This window comes from Tursiops truncatus, chromosome 1, assembly GCF_011762595.2.
Source record: "Tursiops truncatus isolate mTurTru1 chromosome 1, mTurTru1.mat.Y, whole genome shotgun sequence".
NCBI lineage: Eukaryota > Metazoa > Chordata > Mammalia > Artiodactyla > Delphinidae > Tursiops > Tursiops truncatus.
Genome location: NC_047034.1, coordinates 65,352,324 through 65,369,960, shown reverse-complemented (window position 1 = coordinate 65,369,960; position 17,637 = coordinate 65,352,324). Strand labels below are relative to the sequence as shown.

The 17,637-nt window shown below is 38.4% G+C and overlaps 1 pseudogene; it reads left to right on the top strand.

Moving 5' to 3' along the window:
- Window positions 1-4,572: 4,572 nt before the first annotated feature.
- On the top strand, window positions 4,573-5,162 carry LOC101318547 (transmembrane emp24 domain-containing protein 2 pseudogene; annotated as a pseudogene).
- The last annotated feature ends 12,475 nt before the right edge of the window (window positions 5,163-17,637 follow it).

The following is a 17,637-nucleotide window of genomic DNA, read 5'->3' as shown; positions in this document are numbered from 1 at the left end:
CAGATATTAAAATGTCCCATAAAGACTTTAAAATAAAGATAGTATGGCCCATGAATGGATATACTGAGCAGTGAAACAACAGAGAAAGTCCAGAATTAGACCCTGGAAATTTGGTAAATGGTAAAAGTAGTATATCAAATCACAGGAGAAAAATGACCTATTAATAAACAATGCTGAGACAACTAGATAGCTATTCTGTAAAAGATAAAATTGGCAAACCTTCCACTGTTCATCAACCTAAATTCCAATGAATCAGAGATTAAAATTTTTTTTTTAAATCTAAGTATTAGGAAACATGGGTAAATTCCTTTATAAACTGGGAATAGAGGAAGCCTTCCTGAATGTGACAAAAAATTGAGTTAAAGGACCTACAAACAATGACATTCCATAGAAATAAACATACTCCACGCCCAAATATTGGTTTCTAGATATTATTCTCACTCAAGGGAATATGCACTCCTGAAGAAACGGCTGATTCCTGGCCTAGGTCAGGGAAAGTACAAAATGGACATTTTGTTTTGGGAGGAAAAAAGAAAAAAGAAAAACAAAGAGGCACTCAAAAGGGGCCAAGTCCAAAAGCACAGAAGTCATCTTTAAGCTTCCTCCCATCTACTCCTCACCCTAGGCCAAATTTGGGAAAATCTAAGCAGAAAAATAATAATGACTCCAATTAGCCATAAAATGTTGTAAAATAATAGGTAAATAAAAATGCACGAGTCCATAGTGATTCTCTCTGCTCTGTCCAACATCCCTCTTTCTCCACACAAAAGCAAGAAAAATTGATTTAAAATGTCACTTTTATCCCTAAAACTCCTCAATGATTCCCCTTTACTCTTAAAATCGAAAATCCTTGTTATGATTTCTAAGGCCATGTACTGAAGCTGAATCTGGCTTCTGTACCCCGACACCCAATTAATTTTCAGAGACAGAGTTTTGGGCGAAGTAGAAAAGAATAGCTTTATTGCTTTGCCAGGCAAAGGGGGCCACAGCAGGCTAATGCCCTCAAAACTGTGTGTCCCAACCTGGAGCGGGTAGTGAGGAGTTTATAATAATGGTTTAAAAGGGCAAGATCAGCTTGTAGACATTCTCCTTATTGGTTGGTGGTGAGGTAAGTGGGAGTCAGCATCATCAACCTTTCGGTTCTAACCTGTCTGGGGTCTAGTGCTTGTGGAGAGCCTACTGTTAATTTCTCCCACCTGGTGGGCATTTCAGTATCTGCAAAACAGCTCAAAGACATTGTTATATGTATGAATTGATGGGGAACCAGGACCTCGCCCTAAGGCTGCACTATTGTTTCTCTTGACTGTTCTTCCTTGTTTCGGCATCCCCTCCCTTCCCTAATTAGCAACTGTTTGAACCTGCCCGTTGGAGCTCAGGCGAGGTCCTGGAGGCTGAAGGAAACCTATTTCCTGTAATCAAGAAATGGGGGACACAGAAAGGCTTTTGTGCCCAGGAGCCCCCGAGGGTCCTGCTCAGTATCAGCCCAGACCTGAGTCTTGTTTAACTACAACTTGATCTCATATTTTCCCTCCATTGCTCAGTGCATTCTAGCCCCACTGGCTTCTTTTCTCTTTGTCAAACACTCCAAGCTTCTGCACAACTTGGGAATTCTGTGCCTTATTTATTTCCTCTTCAATTTTTAACGATCTTCAATTATCTTATTTTCTTCTTTGTTTATTTATATCTTACCTGTCTTTCCCAGGATAATATAAATTCCAAAAGGTCAGGAAAGTCTGTCTTTTCCACTGTCAGATTCCAGTTCCCAGTATAGTGAGTGGGAGATAATTGGCTCTCAATGAATATTTCTGAATTATAAATGGAGGACGAATGAATAATAAACAGATAAATGAAATAATTCTTCTGACTTCCAGTTCTAGTCTCTTTCCATGACAAGTTTTTATTTTTCCTTCTTTCTGTGCAGTTTGTCTCTATATGTATATAGACCATACTGCATACATTATGTAGCCTATATGCTTACACAGTAAATCCTTCCATGTAGCTATCAATGAAATGATATTGTATTGATATGTGTATTGATATTGTTTTTCCATTTAGAAGGCTAACACTGGAAAGGTCCTTAGAAATCCCATCAAATCCTCTTGCTTTACAGATAAGGAAACAAGGCCTGTCGTGTATAAGTTGCTTAAGGTCACACAGCTAACAACTTCTATACTTGAAATTACATCCCAGATCTACACACTTTCTAGTTCAGTGGCCTTTTAAGTACCTTTCCCTTTGCTATAGTATTGGTTTGTTCCTCAACCCTCAGCTCCCTACCTCCTGCCAACATACAACTGGGAATAGAAGGAAATGGTATGAGTGGAAAATGAGGTCCTCATGGTGTCTTAGAATCATCAGTGCCCCAGGAGAGAAAGTTTCACTGAGCTAGTAAGCATCACCGTGCTCCTTAGCAGCATTTTTTAAATCACTAATGTGCTCTCCCAATGAGATTGGCCTCAAATGACATTGTGTCTTAGGAGGCTGTATGCCAAGACATCCCCAGTGTGTGCATTTATGTTGTCTACTGTTCCCTAAGAACCACTTTGTCAACTGTGGGGATGGAAAAATTATTCCCGGAATTCCATGGCAACTATTTCCGAATTTCCCATGTTTGTTCAAATGATAAATGTAAAACCATCATCTATTTTTAAACTCTTTGGACTTTATTGACTCAAAAGAACAGGAAAACCCTGTCAGGACAATTCTGTTTTATGAAAAATTAAGGGTGGGGACTTTGCATTTCTTTAAATGGTCTAAAAGTGTAAGGTTGTTTTTCTTACACAAGAACTGTGCAGTTAATTGGAATTGAATGGCCTTGCTTTCCTTCGTAAATGAAGCTCATTCCTAAGATTGAGATGCTAAATCTTAATCATGGGAAGTCCCTGAGGCAAGGATGTGTGTTGAAGTATAAGGAACGGTTTAGCAAAAAACATACTATCCCAATGATCATGGGGTCTATAAAGGGAACAAGGCTGTCTTCTGGAAGGAGGTTTACTTTGGTATTCATAAAGGCCCCATAGTTCCATTCTGACATCCACTTCTCCTCTAACTATGCTTAGCATTCTTTTATCCAAACTGTTGTGTAGTTTCAGTTACCCATATGGCATAGTACTGTTGGTTATAAAGGACACAAAATATGGGTAAAACTCTCTCCCTTCCATGAAGAAGCAATTTAATAAAAGTTTAACCACCCTAAATTACGCACAATTTCTATTTACCTTTATTTAAGCCACATGGGTGTGGGAAACTAATTGAAGTAAATTCAGAGTATCAGAGTTTGAAAGAAGTTCAGGAACTATCTTGTCCACTGCTACTGAATGTGAGGTCCCTGCGCCAGCAGAAGCAGCATTACCTGGAAACTTATAAGAAAATGTACAATTCTTGTCTTCACCCTATATCCACTCAACCAGAATCTGTGTAATATGATCCCCAAGCAATTCCTGTAAACATTAAATGTGAAAAGTCTTGATCAATCCACTGATATCTTGGATTCATTCTATATTTACAGATATAGGGGATTGTAATTCTGTGATAAATATATATTCAAGCTGATAATCTCCTCCTATGTCTCACTCAATACCACATAGCTTTATTCAACTTCAGCTACCCTTAGGTGAGCACAGCCTTACCTAGATTTCAGAACAAAGGATGAATCATTTGGAGCAATTCCTGGGTACTTGAATATTTAGAAAGAATTTGAGGGGTGGAGAGAAGAAAAAAAGGAGGGAGGGAAAAAAGAAAGAAATCTATCATAATTGCCTACAATTTCATAAATTTTGTTCAACATAGACCAAGTATAATCTCTCTCATATCAAGAGATACATATCTTTCTAAAAAAAATGTGAGTCATGGTATGGCAGATTGTATTATTGTCCTCAATTACTCCCTTCCCCCATTCCTCTAGTAGGCTTATTGGAGGGTAGGGGAGTGGTGGTGGGGGGGGGGTGGAATGGCCAGGAATTGACCTGCCCGGACATCAGGCTTGGTCAAAGGATCTGGTTTAAGATCAGGTTTGGCCAAGGAAATGTGTTTTGAGCTGTCATCACAGAGTTTTGGCCAGCCTTCTTGTTCTTTTCCTCTGCCTTGAGCAGAGAGGGACTTTTCTCTTACTCCAGATTCTTGGATAAAGAAGACACAGGGAGGAGAAGCAGAACAGTCACCAATACGTAATGTGAGTGAGAAATAAGCCTTTGTTGTTGTAAGCCACTGAAACTTGTGGGCTGTTTAACTTGAGGAAAGCTGAATAATGCACAGGGTCATCTGTGTCTTCTAGCATCAAGGGCCATTCTAACTATATTTACTTGAGGAGAAATGTTAAATGTGAAACAGTCTCTGTACAGGGAATTCCCTGGTGGTCCAGTTGTTAGGACTCTGCCCTCCTATTGTGGGGGCACGAGTTCATCCCTGGTCGGGGAACTGAGATCCCACAAGCCACATGGCCAATAAATAAATAAATAAATAAATAAATAAAAATTAAACAATCTCTGTACTATCAACATTTATCATGTAGATAAACTATAAGGAAAACAAAATACAAATAATCTTGTTTTGAGAGCCCATAGAAACTAACGAATCCTGGCCGCCCTCCTGGCCACTGCCTCGGGTTACTTTGTCAGCATCGAGGCGTCAGCATTGACGCATATGCCCAGGAGTGCTTCTTCGAGGGAGTCACCTCGGGCAGCAAGATGGACCTCATCTTTGAGGTGGCTGAGGCTGGCTGCGTGGACATTGACGTGGAGATTACAGGGCCTGATAATAAAGGAATTTATAAAGGAGACTGGGAGTCCAGTGGGAAATACACATTTGCTGCTCACATGGATGGAGCAGCAGCATATAAGTTTTGTTTTAGCAGTGGAATGTCCAACATGACTCCAAAGATAGTGGTGTTCACCATTGATATTGGGGAGGCTCCAAAAGGACATGGAAACAGAAGCTCACCAGAACAAGCTAGAAGAAATGATTAATGAGCTCGCAGTGGCGATGACAGCTGGAAAGCATGAACAGGAATACATGGAAGTTCGGGAGAGATACACAGAGAAATCAATGACAGCACAAACAGCAGACTGGTCCTTTGGTCCTTTGAAGCTCTTGTTCTAGGTGCCATGACATTGGGATGGATCTACTACCTGAAGAGATTTTTTGTAGTCCGGAAAGTTGTTTAAAAAACCTTTTTCTGATGATCCCAAACTCATAATTCACTGTTTACCAAACATCTTGGTTATAGTAATGTCAAAAAAGAAAGAAAGAAAGAAAAAGAAAATAACAAAGGCGCATTGCATCTACCTAATTTTGGACATCAAGGAGACTTACTTGAAATTCAGAATGCAGATGTCCGCATGCCTGCAATGCACCAAATGTCTGAAAAATTGTTGATTTTAGGGGCTATTAAATAAATATATCAGTTATTTTAGTGCTTTTTATGCCTCCCAGAATTATTATGGTTTTATCTTTAACACATTTCTTCTAAATTAAATATGTCACGTTTACCCTGGAAATAACGTTAACATTTTTCATTCACTTGGTGTAGGAGCATAACCAGAATATTAACATAAAATGACACATTTTTTAAAAAGTTGAATAAATCATTTGTAATTCCTTTAATAAAAATTAAATGAGAAGCATCTGCTTTTATAGTAGGTTCGAATTTCTAAAGTTAACCTTATAAACAAATTGATGCTTAGTAAGATTTCCTCCCTATTCCAAGACCAATTTCCAGTGTTGATACAGAAAATGGCTCATATTTTTATATACCTTGACTGAATTAACATGGTTAAACATAAATAATATTTGATTTCTCTCAGTAACCCTTCATAGTGTAGGAGACTATTTATTAGCTTTCTTATCCAGAGGAGAGCTCAGAGATTCAGCATGTACAAAGGTGTAACCACAACCAAACAGCTATTGGAGGAGTTTAGGCAGAACAATAATTCATTCTGGCAGCCTTTCCACACACAAGAGATTTGCCAAAGCTACCTACCAATTTATTTCATGTGTTGAAACAAATTTGTAAGATTTAAGAAGTTTTGTACCACTTGGAATTTGTTGCTTTGTTTTTTATTTTTGTCTACTCTTTCCCTCTCTCCCTACTCCTGTATTTTATAATTCACAACTATCTAAAGTCTTGGGTATATTAAACAGTCTTATAAAATAAGCCCTTTAAACAATGTAATTAACCAGTAACAGAAAAGGTCCTTGACACAGCCTCTGTCTTAGCTGTACTGTCCTCTCAGGTCTTGTCTTGATTACCAGAATCCTTCCTCACCAGAAGAAATTACAAATACATGCTTACACATCTGGAATCTATTGACTGAGGATCATCTCACAACCTAACAAAGCCTTATTTGCAGACTCTGGCAGTTTTCATTTTTCACATGCACATACCCTGCTTCAATATAAAGAGTCCTGAGTTTAACACTTTTCAGTTATAGAAAAAATGGAATGAATAAATAAATGAATGAATGAATCAGTTGAATGAATAAATAGAATTATTGTGTGCTTGGTGCAATCCCAAAGTGGACTCTATTTGAGTCTTCTGTTATATGTCTACTGTGTTGCTTTCAACCTTGCATTCTCTATCAGCTTCTATCAAAGACAATATATTCTTCCCAATTAAGACTTTTGTTAATTCAGTGGTTGCTGGATTATTTAAAGTTCTAACTCCTACAAACTAAAGGTCCTTGACTGCAGTTAGGCACAAGCTTTAATCTTGCTTTTGCTTTCTTCCAAGTTGGGGATAGGGTGATAATGATATAACATTTTCGGATGGTAGAAGCGAGTTCTCCTTTCATATACATCCAAAGTGATTTCGTAGCCATAGAGCGTTTGCCCTTTATACCAGATGTTTCACAACAAAGAAACTGAAGCCCAGGAAGTAATTGCCTCTAAGATTAATAACTAGCATACAGATATCCTGATATCTCATCTACTCTACTTAGTTCCATTCTAATTTGGTTAAAAACATAGTCTTGGTTTTAACTGAACTACTGTGCACGTTATTCTGAATGCCTACTATGTACAAAACATGCTGTTAGATATTATGGGTGGTTCAGGGATGTACAACACTGATTCCTTCCTTGAAGAAGCTTATCAGCAAGTTAGGGAGGCTGTACCAGACATGGGAAGTAAAGTGTTAGTGGAAGTCATAATAGGTGAGAGAGAATTAGTATACAGATAATGTGAGCTGCAGGTATTCAGAGAGGTAAGACTCATGAATGCTGGCATGGTCATAGTAAATTTCAAAGCAAAAGTGCTTTTTCCCTAATAAGAAAGCAAACAACCAGTTGTTGTTTTTTTTAATGGGTAAAAGATATGAATAGACAATAGACCAAAAATATACAATGGCAAATAAGCAAATGAAAAACTGCTCAACATCATATGTCATTAGGGAAATGCAAATAAATATAATAATAAGATACTACTACACACCTCTTAGAAAAGTCAAATTGAAAACAGTGAAATCACCAAATTCTGGTGGGGATATGGAGCAACAGGAACTCTCATTCATTTCTAGGGAGAATGAAAAATGGTGTAACCACTTTGGAAGACAGTTTGGCGGTTTTTCACAAAACCAAACATGGTCTTACCATATGATCAAACATACGTGCTCCTTGGTATACACAAAGGAGTTGAAAACTTATGTATATCCACATATGTTTATAGCAACTTTATTCATAATTGAAAAAACTTGAAGTGATGAAGATGTCTTTCAATAGATGAGTAGATAAGCAAACTGTGATACAATGAAATATTATTGAGTGCTAAAAAAGAGTGGGCTATCAAGCCATGAAAAGACATGAAGGAACTTCAAATATATATTTCTAAGTGGAAATAAGCCTATCTGAAAAAGCTATATACTGTATGATTCCAACTCTATGACATTCTGGAAAAGGCAAAACTGTGGAAGCAGTAAAAAAAATCAGTGGCTGTAAGGAGTACTGGAGGAGGGGGGGAGAGTCAGATAAGTGGAACACAGGGGACTTTTAGGCACTGAAACTATTCTCTGTGATACAGTAATGATGCACACATACATTTGTCAAGATCTACAGAATGTTCAGCACAGAATGAACACTGCTGTAAACTGTAGACTTTAGTTAATAATAATGCATCAATACTGGTTCATCAATTGTAACAAATGTACCACACAATAAAGACATAAATAATAGGGGAAAGGGTGTTCAGGGGGGATGGGAGAGGGGTTACATGGGAGCTCTCTGTACTTTCTGATCAATTTTTCTGAAAAGCTAAACTTCTCTAAAAAATTGTCTTGTAATTGTTTTTAAAAAGTGCACTTGGCCTAGTTAAGCTTCATATAAGCCAGAGGGGTTAGATAGGGAGGTTCAGGCAAGGGACACAGCAGAGCACAAAACCTAAAGGGAAAAGGGTGCACAGTGGGTCAGAGAGCAATAAACATCACCAGACAGGTCTGTGATTTCCTGTCCCTGCAGCTCTGAGTCTAAAGCCTCAAATTTGGCATAAACATAGCTGCATTTGAATCCCAGTTCTGTTGCTTAAGGGCTGTATGAACTTCATTAAAGCCCTAAATCTTTCTGAACTTCTATTTCTTCAGCTACAACATGGGGAAAATAACATATTCAGAATTGCAGAAAGGCTCAAATAAATTAATGTACATGAATTTCTCTGTGAATTCTGAAGTGCTCTAGAAATATTAGTTGTTATTATCAAAGAAAAGAAGTCTTCCCACTTCTTTTATTGCTTTTATGGTGACCCTCGCTTGGCAACTGGCTGCCGTATGACAGCACAGATCTGTCTTGTTGGAATGGAGTCACCTAAGTCTACCCCTCTGTCATCTTTCTTACAATGAAGTTTCTCCGAAACACTGCTTATTTGAATATTTGGCCAGTCTCTTGCTGACACACCAAGTTTCAGATAGAATCTGACATCCCAAGAGCAGCTTCAGTGGTATGAAGTCCGGGAAATCTGAGATGGCTGTGAATAGTGTCTGGAGAAGATCAGGTCTGGGATAACAGTCTTTGAACTTGATGATTTTCTTCTGTTTACTTCACAGTTCCTTCTCCATGACACTGTACTCTCTATCCCAATCTCCCCTCCAGTAGTGATTTGGTGATATGATATGTTCTGCTCAAAATCTCTATTAAAGATAAAATTAAGTTAAAAAGCAGCTAGAGACAGCTATGGGGACCGTTTTTACAGGTAATGTGCTCTTGTGGTTGAAGAGCATTATGTCAGGCAGAAGAGTTCCAAATAGCCCACACTTTATCTTATAAAAGTAACATGCTCATTACATGAAAAACTAGATGGTGTATAATCATTCCAAATGGGGAATAAAGTTGTAGAGCTTCTTTTCAAAGATCTCATTTAATCTACACAAACCTTTGGTGAAGTGTGCTTCATACCAAATTTTACAGAGAATGAAACAAGCTCAGTATTTTAAGTGGCACCCCCCAAGCTCAGACTCATTTCTGAAAGGGGCAAAACTCCATTCTATTGTACCGCTGACTCTAAGCCGGATGGCATGTCTGCTGTAGCCATTCACTGTTACTTCCCTCCCAAATGATAGACACTGATGTTACGGTTGTGACAGTCACTTAAGAATAAAATCCCAGCCATTACATTGTTTAGGGAAGCCCTAAACAATGCAATTTTACATATTATAAAATTAAATTGAATTAAGAAAAAAGACCACAGTGGGGGAATATAGGAGTGAGACACTCACTTTACCCGGGAGTTGGGGAGAGGCCAAAAAATACTTCATAGAGGAAGTGACCTTTGAAGTGAATGCTTTATTGTTAGTCATTTTTCATGTGTTTGTGTGTAATTTAACTTAGTCCTAAAAGCTGAGTGAATGAATCCTTAAACTGTGATCCTCATGAATTTTTTGTCTCCAAACCCAGATCGTGGTATTAGCTGCACAACACACCCAAATGAGAGACCACACAAGAACGGACAGGCATGGGGAAGATAGGGAGACGGTGAGTTGCCTTGGTGGTAATCAATAGTGTGGCCGCTGGAAATTTTACCTCTCTGATCATTATTTGAAAATGAGGAAGACTTGGTGATTTCAAAATCATTTTCCATATCAGGATTCGACACAGAATTGCCAATTGCCTATTACCCACATTGTGGGTATATTTCTTGAGCTGTCATTTTAAAGAGTCCCTCTTAAGCTAGCAAACAGCTATACTTCACAATTAGAATATAAACCTAGATTGTGGAATTCATTAATTGTTCCTCACTGTTGTGGTCATTTAACCATAAAATATTCACAACCTAAGTCTTGTAACCCTTGGCCCTTCTTTCTCATGGGAAGGGGAGAGAATTGCTCAGAAAGATGACCTTCCCACTTGGGTCAACAAGAGCTGCAACTGGTTCTAAGGAGGGTGTCTTATTGCTGTCAAATTGACCGAAGTTGTCACAGGAGAAGCCTGCTGTCACTGCATCTTGCTCAGACCAGCCCCTTAGCTTGCTGAGTCAAGCTGTGCTGACTCCTAGTGATAGAATTTTAATGTGAGAGATGACAGAGGCCTTGGAGTTAATGTGTGCACGGAGGTGACAGTTTTGAATGTCAGCCAAAGCACAAAGGCCTGTCTGAAATTAATTTTGGGGGGGTGGCAGAAAGTCATAGGAAGATAGAGAGACATAGTATGATGGAGAATTGAGATTGGTTGAGTCAAATCTACTGCCATCTGCTACAATGAAAGCATCATTGTGCACAGACACAGAATATTTGAGCCTGGGAGGAATTCACCTCATCAGGTAATTCTGCTGGTTTAATTTTTGATCAAAGTAGTATATAACTTGCCACTGTTAGATCTCTATGATCCTGTTTCCCTTTGTGAAAATGGAGTTGCAAAAAGTGGACATGGATCTCCTGATGATATGATCTAGAATTTAATCATTTAAGGGGGAAATAACAATTTTCTGGTAATAAATGAGCCAAGTGATTTTATGCATCTTAATCTTCCTTTTACATTGTAACTTATTAAGAACTCTCAAAATTTCCCCATTATCTAGAGGACAAAATTCAAATCTTTAATCTATCTGTGACAGGCAGAATAATGCCCTCTTAAAGATGTCCACATCCTAATGCTCAGGACCTGTGAATATGTTACATTACATGGCAAAGAGGAATTAAGGTAGCAGGTGGAATTAAGGTTGTTAAAATCAGCTGACTTTATGAAAGAGACGCTCTCCTGGATTATCTGGGTGAGCCCAATGTAATCACAAGTGTCCTTAAAAGTGGAAAGAGAGGCAGAAGAAAAGTCAGAGTCAGTTAATGTGAGAGAGACTCAACTGGCCATTGCAGGCTTTGAAGGTGGAAGGGGCTATGAGTCAAGGAATGTGGGCAGCCTCTAGAAGCTGAAGGCAAAGAAACAGATTCTTCTTTGCTACTTCCAGAAGGAATACAACCTTGCCAATACCTTGATTTTAGCCCACTCATATAAATTTATGTTGTTTTGTTATTTTAAGCTATTATGTTTGTGATAATTTGTTAGAGCAACAATAAGAAACTAATACACTTACCTTCAAGGTCTTTCTCAATGTTACCCAGCTTTGTCCTCACTTACCCTAGATGAACCCTCCTTCTGAACTCTGAACATTGGCCTCTAAACATGCTTTGTACATTACACACTTTGTCATTCCATTTCCTGTGTCTGGAGTCAAACATGTTCTCCTCTAGGGTTGATGAGGACTAAACACACCCCACTGAGGAGCTAGCTAGTGCCAGGACAGAAGGATGGGTCCTGGGGCTGGTTATAGTGAGGTATGCTACTTAAAGTGGGTTGAGAGAGGAGCATTTGTGTCAGGGTCCTTGAGAAAGGGCAGAAGCCAAAGAGGAAAAACAATTTCAAGGCCAAGTCCAAAGACCAGTCCTAGACTTACAAATATGAGACAAGACTGAGATTCTGAGGCCAGATGGCAATAGAAGAAAAGGCAAGGAATAAATGAGATGTTCTGGAATATCAGGGTCAACAGCTTTTGAGGGGTCTATGGATCACTCTTGCGGTGGTCAGTGTATGGGGTTACTTTGTGTTGACTTAAAGGTACTGTTTATGTGCAAATACGAGTGTCCTCCAGCATCTTCCATTACCTCAGTTCTACCCATCCTTCAAAGCCTAGCTCATGTCCAACCTTCTCCACAATGCTTTTCCTGAATATTCCAGCCCTAATTATCTCCTCTTCTTTAGAAGTCTTTGCTTTTACTCTTTATATTCCCCCCTCATTTGGTAGTTGCTATTTACAGCCTCATATTTTTAATTACACAAAGCTATTGTATGCATAACTGTAAAAATTCACACAATATAGTAAACAGACATTTCAGAACCTTACCACCCAAAGACAACTACTGTTACATGTTGGTATTTATCTTCCTAGACTGATATTCATTACTCCCTGCAATATTTTTTATGCACACATGCATATATACAAAAATATATTTCATATATATTCTCCAAAATGAAACTTATTGCAGGAAATTCTACATCATATAAATTATTTTTATCGTTTATTACATATTAAGTTACACATAAATTATTTGACATTCACAATACCTGTAGTGTTATTCTGACATATAAACTTTTCACCTGTATATATTTTTTCAACACAGTCAAATATAAGTACTCTGAGATAAGAAAGAAGAAATTTACATATTTTTTTCTGTCCCCACTGATGCCTAGCATAGTACATTGAATATTTTAGCAGCTAAATAAATATATATCGATTAATTGATTAAAAAGTTGTGACCTGAGGGGCTTCCCTGGTGGCACAGTGGTTGAGTCCGCCTGCCGATGCAGGGGACACGGGTTCGTTCCCTGGCCTGGGAAGATCCCACATGCCACGTAGCAGCTGGGCCCGTGAGCCATGGCCGCTGAGCCGGCATGTCCAGAGCCTGTGCTCCACAATGGGAGAGGCCACAACAGTGGGAGGCCTGCGTACTGCAAAAGAAAAAAAAAAGAAAAAAAAAAAAAGTTGTGACCTGAAAACCCTGGAAAATCTTCCTACCTGGAGATGGATAGTATTTTTTATTGATATGTTTTCAAATTTTTACCAAGGAATTTCAATAATTACTTTTGCACAGAAAATTTTTAAAATGTTGCACCACACTGCTATTTTCATGGTGGTCAAGTTATTATAAATCTAGGGATTTGTCAATTAGCATCAGAATTACTTGTTAAAATGGGAAAGAAGATAAACAGAGATAGAATTCTTGTTAACTCATTAATATTCCCTATAATGAAAAATGTTGCAAGGAAGAAATAGCCATGGTAATACGTGTAATCAATCTAGCTGGGGAAAAGTGATGCAATTTGTTATCTTTATAGAGTTGCTCTGTTCGCTAGTCAGCTAGTTGGCATATTTATCAAATGCCTGGTTGGTGCGTAATAGTGTACTGTTTCTCTGGACTTCATGTTACTTGTGTTTCATTCATTCATTCACTCATTCACTGTTCATTTTTTAACATGCATTTTTGGCAAACCTATTATGTACTAGTCACTGTGATAGGTGCTGGAATAATAAAGCTGAGCAAGACAGTTTTATCCTCAAGACACGCTCAGTGGAGAGAAAAACAGACAAGCATAAATTGATTTTGATGCACAAGCAGGAAGACTATCTCTACCCTCAAATAGTTTAAAGTTAAATAGAAAGAGGATACTACAAAATAGTGTAGTCTTTTTCTCGGATTGCAATGCTAGTCCTGAGAATGGCTGGTTTTGGCAGAAACAGGATCCTAATATAGACTCAGTCATTGGCAAGACTGACAACTAAGGTGCAGGCTTTGCCCATGATTCAGAAGATATCAGAGCAGGTCGAAAGGTAAGTTGCAAAGATTCATGTATAAAAGTCACTGTATTAGTTTACTAGGGCTGTCATACAAAGTACCACTGATTGGGTGGCTTAAACAATAGACATTTTTTTTCCACACAGTTCTGGATACTAGAAGTCCAAGATCAAGGTGTTGGCAGGGTTGATTTCTTCTGAAAACATCTCTCCTTGGGCTTGTAGATGGCTGTCTTCTCTATGTCTTAACGTGGTCTTCCTTCTGTGTGTGTCTGTATCCTAATCTCCTCTTCTCACAAAGGCACCCATCATATTGAATTAGGGCCTATCCATATACCCCACTTTAATTTAATTACCTCTTTCAAGACCTTAAACCAAATTCAGTCATATTCTGAGGTACTGGGGATTAAGACTTCAACATACAAATTTTGGAGAGACAACTCAGCCCATAACAGGTACAAAGGGTGATACTATATCCTAAAATGAAAGCAAATCAAATTCAGACAAGGTAGCTAGTTGGGTACCTTTATGAGCCTAGTTAAGGTGTGGCTTGGTTAAGCTGCATTTCACTTTATAATTTGCTTGCATGCTACTAGATGAGTGTCTATTAGTGCAAAAGAGTGTATGATTGATTTTACCTTTTAAGGTTGCTTTAAACATTCCTTGATGCCTTTGCCCACTGAAAACAATCATGAGTTGCAGGAATAGGGAAGCTTGGGAAGAGGGAAGTCCCTTAAGCACAGTTGGAATGTGAAGGATTATTAAACCTATTTACAACTCCAAGGAGCTATCCTAACTGAAATTTTACAATAGTCCAATATTGGTACCCTAACCATGTAATTGAGTAAATTTTTATATCAGGTAGGATATGAAATGAAATAATAGAAATAGTATTAGATGAAGTAATAGGAAACTAAACTGAAGATAGACTAAAGAAGTATTTCTAAATTTCCCTGATGTTAAGACTCATTGCTTAAAAATCACAATTTCCAGCCTCTTGTCTTGGATACTCTGTTTCTGGGGCTTAGGGTAAGACCCCAAAATTTGTACTCTTAAAATTGGTATCATAGGTGTTTCTTATATGTATAAAAGTTTAGCAAATGGGCTTCCCTGGTGGCGCAGTGGTTGGGAGTCCGCCTGCCGATGCAGGGGACACGGGTTCGTGCCCCGGTCCGGGAAGATCCCATATGCCATGGAGCGGCTGGGCCCGTGAGCCATGACCGCTGAGCCTGTGCGTCCGGAGCCTGTGCTCAGCAACGGGAGAGGCCACAGCAGTGAGAGGCCCGCGTACCATAAAAAAAAAAAAAAAAAAAAAAAAAAGTTTAGCAAACAAATCATCAAGTCAACAATATCAGTTTGGATCCAAGCTCTTTCTCTCTTCTCTGACATCATTAGTGTGTTTATCATCAGTGTGGCCATGACACTCTCAGTCACAAAATGGCTGCTGCAGTGATAGGTGTCACAGTTAAGAGCAGAAGAGGAACTATTTTTTCTGGTATGTTGCTTTGCTGAAAAGCAAGGAGGGAAGGAAGAAAGAAGGAAAGAAAGAGGGAGAGAGAGAGGGAGGGAGGGAGGAAGGAAGGAAGGGAGGGAGGGAGGGAGGAAAGAAGAAAAAAGAAGAAGAAAGATGAAAGAAAGAAAGAAAGAATGAATGAATGAAAGAGTGAGAAGGAGGAAGGAAGGAAGGAAGGAAAGAATGAATGAAGGAAAAAGAATGAAAGAAAAAGAAAGAAAGAAGAAGGAAGGAGGAAAGGAAAAAGAAAGAAAGAGAGGGTGAGAAGGAAGGAGGAAAGAAGGAAGAAAGAAAGAAAATGAAAGGACAGAAGGAAAGAAAGGGTGGGATGGTGGGAGGAAGGAAGAGAAAAGAAAAGAAGGAGGAAGATGAGGAGGGGGAGATGAGGGAGGTGGGGATGGAAAGAGAAAGGAATTTAGAAGTTCTCCAGTGTATCTCTCTAATTGTTTCATTACATGCCTAACATTAAACCATGGAGAATGGAATTACCATGTTTCATTTAGATCATTTAGATTATTTAGGATTTACCTTTGAACTGATGAGTTTACTTTCTCTAAGCATATATCTTCACAGAGGTGGATAACAAGAAACAAATAGCAAGAAAGAGTAATAGAATATTTGTTGGGCAAACAATGGTGTCTGCTTCAAGTATGTACAGGCAAATACAATAATTTTACCAGTCAAAGTAGAATTACAATTAGATAATTAAGGTTGTGAGGAAATAGCTAAAATTTACTGTGCTTATTGTGTGACAGACCCTGTGTTCTAAGGGGTTTATGTTGATTAAATTATTTAAGCCTCACAACGACTATGGTATAAGTGTTGTTATTATTCCCACTTTACAGATGAAGAAACTGAAGCATAGAGACATTAATTAGTATCTAAGATCATATAGCTCTTAAGTAGCTGATCCAGGATCTGAACCCTGGCATTCTGGGCTCCAGAACTATACTCTAAATAGCATTATATTCTATATGAACAGATAATAAAGCAGAATCCCAAAATACTTAGAGTGCTTGTGTGGAAATTGGTGAAGGTGGCTTGGTGTTTGGTTGCATGGTTGACTTTGATTAAGCACCTTCTATCTGCAAAGAACTATACTAGGAACTAGGAAATTTCAAAAACAAGTAAGGAGTGATATGACTTTACTCAAGGAGTTTACAATCTAATGGAGGAAATAGATTGCAATCAGTTAATTTTAATACGATGTAAAGTAGAATACAGTGAAAACTACAAGGGACATGTTGGATTGAAGATAAAGGAGCAGTTAATTCCTGTTAGATGGATCAGAAAAGATTCATGGAGAAGAAATGTTTCACGGATGTGGATGTGGGGGAGAGAGGAGGACATTCCAGACTGAGAAGAGGTAAGAAATAATGGAATTGAGTGCATGTTATGTTGTATTCCATGAATAGACTGATGTGGCTGCAATGTAGAAGACTTGGAGGTATACTGGAAAGTGAGACTGTAAAGATACTAAATTTAAAGGAGATACCATGTCATACGTGAAATTCACCTTCATACTTAGAGAACCATAAGATTATTGGGTAAGGTTGTTATGAGGATGTTGGGAGATTTATTTTGACTCTTGATTTCTGTCTTTTGATGATACTCAAGAAAGAGGTTCTCTCCCCTCCTCTACTTAAATAATCCGTCTCCCACCTTTAGGGTCAATTTTAATCTTTTTTCTTGCTCATTTGGCCTTTATCAAAATCTGTCTTTCACTCCTCTTATACTACTGAGTGATTGTTTTATCTTTTCAATTAGAATGAAATCTCATAGAAGACAGATTATATTTTCAAATATTATGGGAATCACCTACAATGCCTGACCCAGTTTTCTTTATTTAGTATCCAATCAACCCATGTGGAATAATGAGTCACAATAGAGCATTCTTTTTAGGAGCTTTCAGGAATTTAGATATCTTTTTACAGGGAGTTTGAGAGTGTTTCTTAGCCTTCACCTGGAGAACTACTCATGGGTGAGTTTCACCTGATATAAAATGACTTATCTACCAGTTTTTACATTTTCCTCTAAAGTCAGGTACAGAGAGGGCCAGAAAGTCCTTCCAACATCTCACTGACAATCTAGGGCATCTTTCAGTGCTTCCAGCATCTTCATTTCTGACTCTCTCAAGGGTTTTCTTGATCTGTTACCATTCTGACATCTTTTACCTTAATAACTTTCCTTTGGTGTGTCCATTCCATGAGCAGGCTTGGCTGTGCACTTCTTCCCAAGGCAGTTGCTTCTTTGCTTGCCTCCCTTGGTTGTTTTCATGCCAGGTAGCTCCAACTCCTTAATCAAGACTTCTGCAATTAACTGGTATTATGTCATCATCCCTTTCTCTCAACAGTGTTTAAGTTAAT